Source organism: Cornus florida, unplaced genomic scaffold, assembly GCF_030987335.1.
Source record: "Cornus florida cultivar Cherokee Brave unplaced genomic scaffold, ASM3098733v1 CherokeeBrave_3.0.0_Hap2_Chr05, whole genome shotgun sequence".
NCBI lineage: Eukaryota > Viridiplantae > Streptophyta > Magnoliopsida > Cornales > Cornaceae > Cornus > Cornus florida.
The window spans coordinates 37,782,675-37,793,682 of NW_026775575.1; the positions used below are offsets into that span (position 1 = coordinate 37,782,675).

General features: G+C 38.9%; 1 pseudogene; it reads right to left on the reverse strand.

Moving 5' to 3' along the window:
- Nucleotides 1-463: 463 nt before the first annotated feature.
- On the reverse strand, nucleotides 464-561 carry LOC132310896 (small nucleolar RNA R71; annotated as a pseudogene).
- Nucleotides 562-11,008: the final 10,447 nt, after the last annotated feature.

Consider the following 11,008-nt stretch of genomic DNA (forward strand, 5'->3'; position numbering starts at 1 on the left):
CAAGTTCCATTTGGAATGCCAAGGCCAATGTATGCTCTAGCACCTCCAATCAATCAAAACCAAGGTGCCCATATTGCACCTCCAATTGCTAATCCTCCCATTGCTTTACGAGATCACTATGTGCCTAATGAATATAATGCACCCACATGCATTCAATTACCACCATTTAGAGCACATCACTATGAAACCAAGCCACAAACCATTCAAATGCTTCCTAACTATCATGGACTTCCAAGTAAAGAACCTTACAAGTATTTGGATTAGTTTCTTGAAGTGTGTTCCATCGTAAAATATACGGATATGCCGGAAGAGGTCTTAAGACTCAAACTTTTTCCATTCACCTTAAAAGACAAGGCAAAATATTGGTTTAATAATCTTAGGCCTTTTTCAATAACTTATTGGTAGAAATGCAACAAGAGTTTTGAAGAAATACTATCCGGTTTCTAAGACCAATGCCATGAGAACTTCCATTAGAGAATTCACACATGGGGATGGAGAAACATTTCATGAGGCATGGGAACGCTTTAATGAATTGCTTAGGAACTGTCCACATCATGACATGCCCAAATGGCAATTAGTTCAATATTTCTTTGAGAGCTTATCGAACAATTACAAAGGCATGGTTGATGCTTCCATGGGTGGCTCTTACATTGATAGGCATGAGGATGACGTGTGGCGTCTTTATGAGAGCATGAGTGAAAATTTTTTGCATAGAACATTATCATCCAAGAATGGTAGAAATTCACAAGGTAGGAAGAGTGTTGGCTTACATCAAGTCGACCACTCAAATGAAGCCGCTGAAATGAAGTCTTTATCTCAAAGGTTTGATCAATTTTTGATTAACCAAAACTCAGCGAACTAAGTATTTTCCTTCCCTAACCATTCTCATCGTTCATCGAATGAATCATGTATGACTTGTTCTAGTGTTCTTCATTCTACTTCTCATTGTCCTCATGGACAAATGCAAAATGAACCTAATGAACAAGTCAATGCAGCTTTTGTGAACCAAGGGAACAATCCTTATGGTACTCATTATAATCTAAGTTGGAGAAATCATCCGAACTTCTCTTGGAAAAACCAAGGAGAGGGCTCAAACCCTTTCCAAGGCGGTTTTCTATGTCATGCCACAAGAAGTTTTGATGATCTCCTGAACCCGAGTTATAACCATTGAAGTATGGATCACTACCCGGTTCAGAGAAATTTGCATTTGGTTGCTCTAGATAAAAATCCGAGAATTGTCTCGTTGGAAGACAATCTCTTGTATGATGTGTATTACTAGAGCAAAAAGCACAAAACGCATATGGTATGTAGAATTGAGTTGGGAGATAATTATTCTCCATCTAAGAGTAATTCAACAACACACAAAGCAATCAACACAACACTTCATCACCATAACCTCCACATATGATATTCCCTTTCTCCTCAATTATCAAGACAAAAATTAAATTGGCCACGACAAGGACCGATGCTTGAACACGAAATTAAAACAGGATAAGAGCCTCAACAAGGGCTTCACAACTAAACTAAAACTAGATTTAACACATGCACAATATTCACAACTTGAAACTAGAAGTCACGAGACTTACCTGGGGTCCTCTAGACTTACAATTTGCTATCATTCCCACGGTGAGCTTCGAGTCCCTAGAATCTTACTTTCAACACAAAAATGGTTAAACCACACAAGAAATATTCACAAAACACAGTATTCACAATCAAACTAAAATTAACCCTAGAACTTTGGTCGCTAAACCGTTTGCAGTCCCCGGCAACGGCGCCAAAAATTGATCGGTTGGTCAATTAAACATCAACCTTCGCAATAGCACGAATCATTGTAAAATAGGGCTATTGGTCGGGTAAGTCGAACCACTGGGACTGCGCTAGTCTATGGCAACCTAAGTGTCTAGAATTGTTCTTAGAATGATAAGGGGTTTATAAAGGTTTTGTTGGATGTCACTTAAGCTAGGAAATTAAAAGTGCATAAAACAATAAATTGCAAGAATTCAAGGGAGTGAAGTACAAGTAAAGAAGGCTAGGGAAATGAATCCACCTCCATCCCTATACACATGCTAGGTTAAGATTAATTTAAGGGAAAAACAACATATATGATAGTCATGATACATAATAATACTAGGTTGCTATAATATCCTCAAGAAGTTCATTTAAATATGAAGGCAAGAATAAACCATCAAAGGTTCACATGATCAACTACCTAAACTAAAATGTAGCTTAGAACATGCTTACTAAGTCAAGGATTATCAAGCCCTAATTTAAATGGTGAATGCACATAAAGCAAAGAATCAAGTATAGACCATCAAAGGGAAACCCTAAGCCATGAACTATCTAGGTTCTCCAACTCCATGCCATTAAAACCATTCCATGATCTAACTTCCATTGTCACCATCGAAGTGCAAGCAATATGATTAAGAAAAGTAACCATCCAAGACAAGATGAATAACTCACAATAATCATTTATAAACATTCAACATTCATTACAACAAAAATGAGGCTCTTGATCATGGAAAGACTATCAAAAATACATTGTAATCCCCAAAAATAAACTATACTAACACATGCTTACAAGGGAGGGGTTTCATCACCTCCCTAGATGAGGTTTAGTTGCCCATTGGTGAGCTAGAAGAAGGAAAAAACATCATCCTCATCTTCATTTTTGTGCACCCTCTTTGGAGCTTGAAGAACCCCTTTCTTCTCTCTCCTCTGTCTCCTCTTATCTTGTAAAAATGAAGCTTAATGTAAATGTGTGGCTCTCCCCTCTTTATCTAGATAAGAAATCCACCCAAAAAGCCCTCTCTCTCCTCCAAGAAACATCCCCAACCAACTCATAAAAGAGGGCTTCCAAAGTAGGTAAAATCTGAGCACAAGTGGGCTGAGTCGTGTAGAATTCTGCCTTAATTTCGAGTGCTCGAAATAGGGCCTCGAGCACTCAAAAATTGGGCAGAATGCCCTATGCTTGGTTTGCTCCCCCCGAACCTACTTTGGTAAAATGGCCATAATTTTGTGCTCCAAACTCCAAATGATGAACCATTTGAAGATTTAGAAAGCTGATTCAGAGCTCTAAAAACTTCATGTTTTAGTAGAGATCCAAATCTCAAGGATGGTTGGTTGAAAATAAAGATCAAGGCAGAATTTCATTGCTGCCAGGCAATTCTGCGCACCTTTGGTAAAAAGGCCATAACTCTCTACTCCGAGCTCCGAATGACAAACCGTTTGAAGATTTAGAAAGCTAACTCAGAGCTCTAAATCTTTCATGTTATGATGGAAGTCCAGTTCTCGAGCTTTTTGGGTCAAAATGGCGAGAAAAGTCCTGACTCCACTGCTGATCTCGTGAAGCAATCTGCCCTAATTTCGAGCACTCGAAATAAGGCCTCGAGCACTCGAAAATTGGCCAGAATGCCCTATGCTTGGTTTGCTCCGCCCGGAACTACTTTGGTAAAATGGCCATAACTTTGTGCTCTGAACTCCGAATGATGAACCGTTTAAAGATTTGGAAAGCTAATTCAGAGATTTAAATACTTTATGTTTTGGTGGAGATCCAATTCTCAAGGATGGTTGGTCGAAAATGAAGATCAAGGCAGAATTTCATTGCTGCCAGGCAGTTCTGTGCACCTCTGGTAACAAGGCCATAACTCTCTACTCCGAGCTCTGAATGACAAACCGTTTGAAGATTTGGAAAGCTGATTCAGAGCTCTAAATCTTTCATGTTATGAGGGAAGTCCAGTTCTTGAGTTTACTAGGTTGAAATGGCGAGCAAAGTCCTGACTCCACTGCTGCCAGAAATTCAGCCTTGTGCCTTTTGATGGTCTAAAATCCACAAAGTCTTATTTGTACTCCTTTTTGGCAAAAGGACCTGAAAATATATACAAACACACATAACTTTGCACTCCGAACTCCGAATGACGAACCGTTTGAAGATTTGGAAAGCTAATTCACAGATTTAAATACTTTATGTTTTGGTGGAGATCCAATTCTCAAGGATGGTTGGTTGAAAATGAAGATCAAGGCAGAATTTCATTGCTGCCAGGCAGTTCTGTGCACCTCTGGTAACAAGGCCATAACTCTCTGCTCCGAGCTCTGAATGACAAACTGTTTGAAGATTTGGAAAGCTGATTTAGAGCTCTAAATCTTTCATGTTATGAGGGAAGTCCAGTTATTGAGTTTGCTAGGTTGAAATGGCGAGCAAAGTCCTGACTCCACTGCTGCCAGAAATTCAGCCTTGTGCCTTTTGATGGTCTAAAATCCACAAAGTCTTATTTGTACTCCTTTTTGGCAAAAGGACCTGAAAATATATACAAACACACAAATGGGGATAATCTACATAAAACAAGCAAACAATGGACTTAAATAATGCAATTAAGGGAGCTTGAATATGCAATATTCGGCACTTATCACACCCCTAAGCTTACATTTTGCTAGTCCCTTAGCAAAACTAGAATGAAAAACTTAATAAAAAGAGAACCATGGGCATGCTACTACAAAAATATCATCCATGGTAAAATGAGATATATATATAGCTCAAAAATAACTTGAAACAGAAAAGAGCTAGAGATGGGGTCATTGGGAAGACTACCTTGCATATATGAAGCATTGATACTAAACAAATTTCAACATGCATGCATCAACATCATAGTCCATATAAATAACTCAATTGTCATCTCTTAAATGGAAATCAACTCTAACTTCAGTGAAAGTGGATTGGATTCTCAACATGCGGCTTTTACTTTCTTTTCCAATTTCCAAGCATAAGTTTTCAAATCATTGAATTCCCCTTTAAATGAGGTCCCTAAGGCATGATTTTACTTATAAGACAACTTTTGTTGCTTGTTGACAATTTATTACAACTCATAAGCGAAATATAGAATGGTTGTGCAATGCTGAAGTCCCTTAAGCTTTCTAACCAACTTATGTAGCAAGCGTTAGGCCAACAACTCCCAAACCAGATGGCTTTAGGGTGCTAAGTGTAGAGACACTCCATAGAGCTTAATAGCTCAAGTTGGAAAGGCTACGAACTCCAACGAACCATGTTTATTGCTAGTTTATTTTTTTGAATAACCGTGCAATGTTTAAGTCCCTTAAGCTTTCTAACCAACCCTTGTAGCAAGCGTTAGGCCAACAACTCCCAAACCAGACGACTTTAGGGTGCTAAGTGTAGAGACACTCCTAGGGCTTAATAGCTCGAGTTGGAAAGGCTACGAACGTCAACTGGTCATTTTTTTCTTTCTTTCTCATTTTTTTTTTAATTTTTTTTTTAATAGATACATGCCAAAGGTATCCATCTATCAGGTTCATCAAATCAGATTAACTAGGCCAAGGTCAAGGTCAATCAAGTTGCATGCCTCACAGTTAAGTTTCCAATGTGCATCTGTGCATTGTGAAGCTTATAAGAGTGTAAATTCAGCAAGAATCTAATTGAGGCATTTATACAGACTACATTGTATTTGTATGATCACTTCAAATTCAAATTTCTTTATTTTCAAAAATTTCTCAATTACTTCTATACACAAGGTATTAAACATATGCTTTGTCTCCGACAAGTGTCAAGTTATACTATCATTGCTTAGCAAAAATGCAAAACCAAAAATGTCCTAATGCACCCCCAAACTTGAATGTCACATTGTCCTCAATGTGTGAAGACAAGAGAAACAAAATAAGAGCAAAGAAGGTAAAAGAACAATAATACCAAGTGGAGTGACGAAGACAAAAGATATCCATCGATGTGAATGCGCAGAAGCGTCCCCCAAACTTGGACATGAAGACCTATCCAAACACAACTAATGTACACAGGTAAAAGCACAGGTCTTTTAAGAAAAATCAAAACATAAATAAGAATATAAACATGAATGTTAAAGAAAGACAAAAATCTATACAATTTTTTTTTTTTTTTTTTTTTTTTGGCATGCATGTATGGTTAGAGGGAGGGTGAGTTTGGATTGGTTGCATGGAGGAGAAGTTGATGGCTGCCAAGAGGAGTAACGGGTGAGGTTGGTTGGTTTGAGAGGGATGGTTTGGGTAGGTTGCAGGAAATGGGGGTTGGGGGAATGGTGTTGGTTGGTTGATGTGTGGAGAGAGATGCCGAGGGGTTGGCATGGGCATGGGGTGAGGTTGGTTTGGCATGCATGGTGTGCATGCGTGGAGGTGGTGAGGGTGGTGTTTGGCATGGTTGGGGAGGGATGAGGGTTGGATGCCGAGATAGAGAGAGGTTTGGAGAAGTTGAGGAGGTTGGTTAGTTGCGAGAGGGAAGTGGGTTGTGGTTTGTGTAGGTTGAAGAGAGTGGTTCGAGCATTCGAGCTAGGAGCGACGAGTGCTCGAAAAATAAGCAGAGGGCTCGGCTGTTGTGGGATGGTGTTGGTTTGCATGGTGTTAGGATGGTGGAGTTCAAGTTTTGAGAGCACTCGGCATGCATGGTAAGAGTGGGCTAGCAGCTGCGAGCACTCAAAGCTTAGCCTTCGAGTGCTCGAATTGGAGACAGTGGCTGCATGATGTTGGGCTGAAAATTTAGAGCAATCCAAATGGAATTTAGAGCGCTCTAAAATAGGTAGTAGCTCATGGAATTTTGGTTAGATCATTCGAGCATTAGAGTGCTCCAAAAATGGGCAGTGAGCTTGGGATTGATGGTGAAGACATTTGGAGCAATCCAAATGGAATTTAGAGTGCTCCAAAATGGGTAGTAGCTCATGGAATTTTGGTTAGATCATTCGAGCATTAGAATCTTGGCCCAGTGAGCATTTTGAGTGGATGCAATTGCTGAAACAAATGTGTCAAACTTTGCAACATCTTGCTAATGCATGAATATAATTGGAAAAATTTTCAAAATGTAACACATTTCCAATGTATGGATGAATTTTAAACTTTGCAAATTCATTCCATTCCAATGCATGAATGGAAAATTTTTAAACTTGGCATGCCATTCCCATGTATGGAAAGATTTTTAAAGCTTTGCATGGCAGTTGGAAAAATATTTGAAAACTTTGCATGCCATTCCATGCATCGAAAATTTTTCATGTCATTCCCATGCATTGAAAAATCATTGCAAGCAGCAGCTTCAATTCAAGCCATGCATGGAAAATTTTAAAACTTTGCACATTATTCCAATCTAATGCATGGATGGATTTTTGAAGCTTTGTATGCATGGAAAGAAATTGAAATTTTGCATGGGACAATGCATGGGGAATTTTGAAAAATTTTCAAACATTGCAAATGCATGGAAAAATTTTAAACAGTGCAAGAATTTCAATGCATGGATGATTTTGCGAAAATTTTCAAGAATGTATTACAAATGAGACATTATGCACATGAGTAGCATTCCCAAGATCCGATGAAATTGTTAGGAAGCGATGGAAATTTTCGGGAATGAAAATTAGAGTTGAGAAGGTCTAAGAAAAATCAAATTTTTGGCTTTTCTAAACCGTTTCCCAGAAAATTTTGCAAGGCACGAGCAATTTCAAAAAGAAGGAAGCTTGGAAATTGAAAGAATTGCTTCCATTGCTTTGCTAAATTTAATGTCGATAGCTAGACGAAGTTAGAGCAGGTACTAATCCTCAAAAATCTCGATAGCTAGATACACCGAGATCAGGTTAGTCCTCCTTATGCTATACCATGTCTCTCAAGAGATTCAAGCTTCCCCAAATAGGATGATTCTTTTAAAAGCGAAGGAGGAAGAGCTTGAAGACAAAAGTGGAAAAGAGGTAGCGGAAAGACCCCAACCCACTCTTCATCCTCAATGAAGAACTTTGGATTATGGGGCTTATTTGGATTATGGGAAGATGGATTAGGTGAAGGTGCACCAAGCAACGACTTATGAAGGGTCATATTGAGCACGGGAATGCTCAAGAAGTTATCCTTCAGACTTTCAACATCCTCCTCACACTTATCCGGCGGTTCGGGCTCAATAGCTTGAGATAACTCAGGAGAAGGAATGAGAGGAAGTGCAAGCTCCCAAGAGAGGGATACATTTGATGTTGACAAAAGGAAGAGAATGAATAGGAGGAATATCAAGCAAAGAATTGACCTCGCAAACAGAATTGGCAACATCAAAATCCTCATAATTAAAATGAGCTAAGCATGTTTTTAGAGGATCCTCTATTAAAGGAGGTGCATCAAGCAAGGGATTATGTAGGGGCTGTGCTGGATTTTTATAGGATACAATCTCATCATCATTAATTTCCTCATTTTGAACCACAAATTCTTCAATTTTTTGTGTGGTGACAATTTGATCTTCACCCACTATTTCTTCATTTTCACATGCGGTAACCACTTGAACATTCTCGTGATGAAAATTACTAGAAGTAAACTCATCATTCATAGAATTCTCTTTTGGATTGACCACAAGTTCAATTGGAAATTCTTCTTCCTTTTCCTGATTTAGAACATCAACTATTTGTTGAATTTGGGCTATCTGGTAATCTAAATCAACTCTAGATTGGGAATGAGAATAGGCGGTGGATTGCATGCTAACAATGTCATCTAACATTTGCTTATTAGACTCCATTATTTGTGTATGCATAGACTCTATCATTTGTTCGTCGGCAGCTATTAACTCATCCAATGGAGACGGTAGAAAAGGAGAAGAAGAGGGCTGGAAATAATGATCATTGGGTTGAAAATTGGAGTAAAAATGTTGCCCAAGAGATTGTGGGACTGAATTTCCTATGTCATGCCACAAGAAGTTTTGATGATCTCCTGAACCCGAGTTATAACCATTGAAGTATGGATCACTACCCGGTTCAGAGAAATTTGCATTTGGTTGCTCTAGATAAAAATCCGAGAATTGTCTCGTTGGAAGACAATCTCTTGTATGATGTGTATTACTAGAGCAAAAAGCACAAAACGCATATGGTATGTAGAATTGAGTTGGGAGATAATTATTCTCCATCTAGGAGTAATTCAACAACACACAAAGCAATCAACACAACACTTCATCACCATAACCTCCACATATGATATTCCCTTTCTCCTCAATTATCAAGACAAAAATTAAATTGGCCACGACAAGGACCGATGCTTGAACACGAAATTAAAACAGGATAAGAGCCTCAACAAAGGCTTCACAACTAAACTAAAACTAGATTTAACACATGCACAATATTCACAACTTGAAACTAGATGTCACGAGACTTACCTGGGGTCCTCTAGACTTACAATTTGCTATCATTCCCACGGCGAGCTTCGAGTCCCTAGAATCTTACTTTCAACACAAAAATGGTTAAACCACACAAGAAATATTCACAAAACACAGTATTCACAATCAAACTAAAATTAACCCTAGAACTTTGGTCGCTAAACCGTTTGCAGTCCCCGGCAACGGCGCCAAAAATTGATCGGTTGGTCAATTAAACATCAACCTTCGCAATAGCACGAATCATTGTAAAATAGGGCTATTGGTCGGGTAAGTCGAACCACTGGGACTGCGCTAGTCTATGGCAACCTAAGTGTCTAGAATTGTTCTTAGAATGATAAGGGGTTTATAAAGGTTTTGTTGGATGTCACTTAAGCTAGGAAATTAAAAGTGCATAAAACAATAAATTGCAAGAATTCAAGGGAGTGAAGTACAAGTAAAGAAGGCTAGGGAAATGAATCCACCTCCATCCCTATACACATGCTAGGTTAAGATTAATTTAAGGGAAAAACAACATATATGATAGTCATGATACATAACAATACTAGGTTGCTATAATATCCTCAAGAAGTTCATTTAAATAGGAAGGCAAGAATAAACCATCAAAGGTTCACATGATCAACTACCTAAACTAAAATATAGCTTAGAACATGCTTACTAAGTCAAGGATTATCAAGCCCTAATTTAAATGGTGAATGCACATAAAGCAAAGAATCAAGTATAGACCATCAAAGGGAAACCCTAAGCCATGAACTATCTAGGTTCTCCAACTCCATGCCATTAAAACCATTCCATGATCTAACTTCCATTGTCACCATGGAAGTGCAAGCAATATGATTAAGAAAAGTAACCATCCAAGACAAGTTGAATAACTCACAATAATCATTTATAAACATTCAACATTCATTACAACAAAAATGAGGCTCTTGATCATGGAAAGACTATCAAAAATACATTGTAATCCCCAAAAATAAACTATACTAACACATGCTTACAAGGGAGGGGTTTCATCACCTCCCTAGATGAGGTTTAGTTGCCCATTGGTGAGCTAGAAGAAGGAAAAAACATCATCCTCATCTTCACTTTCGTGCACCCTCTTTGGAGCTTGAAGAACCCCTTTCTTCTCTCTCCTCTCTCTCCTCTTATATTTAAAAAATGAAGCTTAATGTAAATGTGTGGCTCTCCCCTCTTTATCTAGATAAGAAATCCACCCAAAAAGCCCTCTCTCTCCTCCAAGAAACATCCCCAACCAACTCATAAAGGAGGGCTTCCAAAGTAGGTAAAATCTGAGCACAAGTGGGCTGAGTCGTGTAGAATTCTGCCCTAATTTCGAGTGCTCGAAATAGGGCCTCGAGCACTCGAAAATTGGGCAAAATGCCCTATGCTTGGTTTGCTCCGCCCGGACCTACTTTGGTAAAATGGCCATAATTTTGCGCTCCAAACTCCGAATGATGAACCGTTTGAAGATTTAGAAAGCTGATTCAGAGCTCTAAAAACTTCATGTTTTGGTGGAGATCCAAATCCCAAGGATGGTTGGTTGAAAATAAAGATCAAGGCAGAATTTCATTGCTGCCAGGCAGTTCTGCGCACCTCTGGTAAAAAGGCCATAACTCTCTGCTCCGAGCTCCGAATGACAAACCGTTTGAAGATTTAGAAAGCTAATTCAGAGCTCTAAATCTTTCATGCTATGATGGAAGTCCAGTTCTCAAGCTTTCTGGGTCAAAATGGTGAGCAAAGTCATGACTCCACTGCTGATCTCGTGAAGCAATCTGCCCTAATTTTGAGCACTCGAAATAAGGCCTCGAGCACTCGAAAATTGGCCAGAATGCCCTATGCTTGGTTTGCTCCGCCTGGACCTACTTTGGTAAAATGGTCATA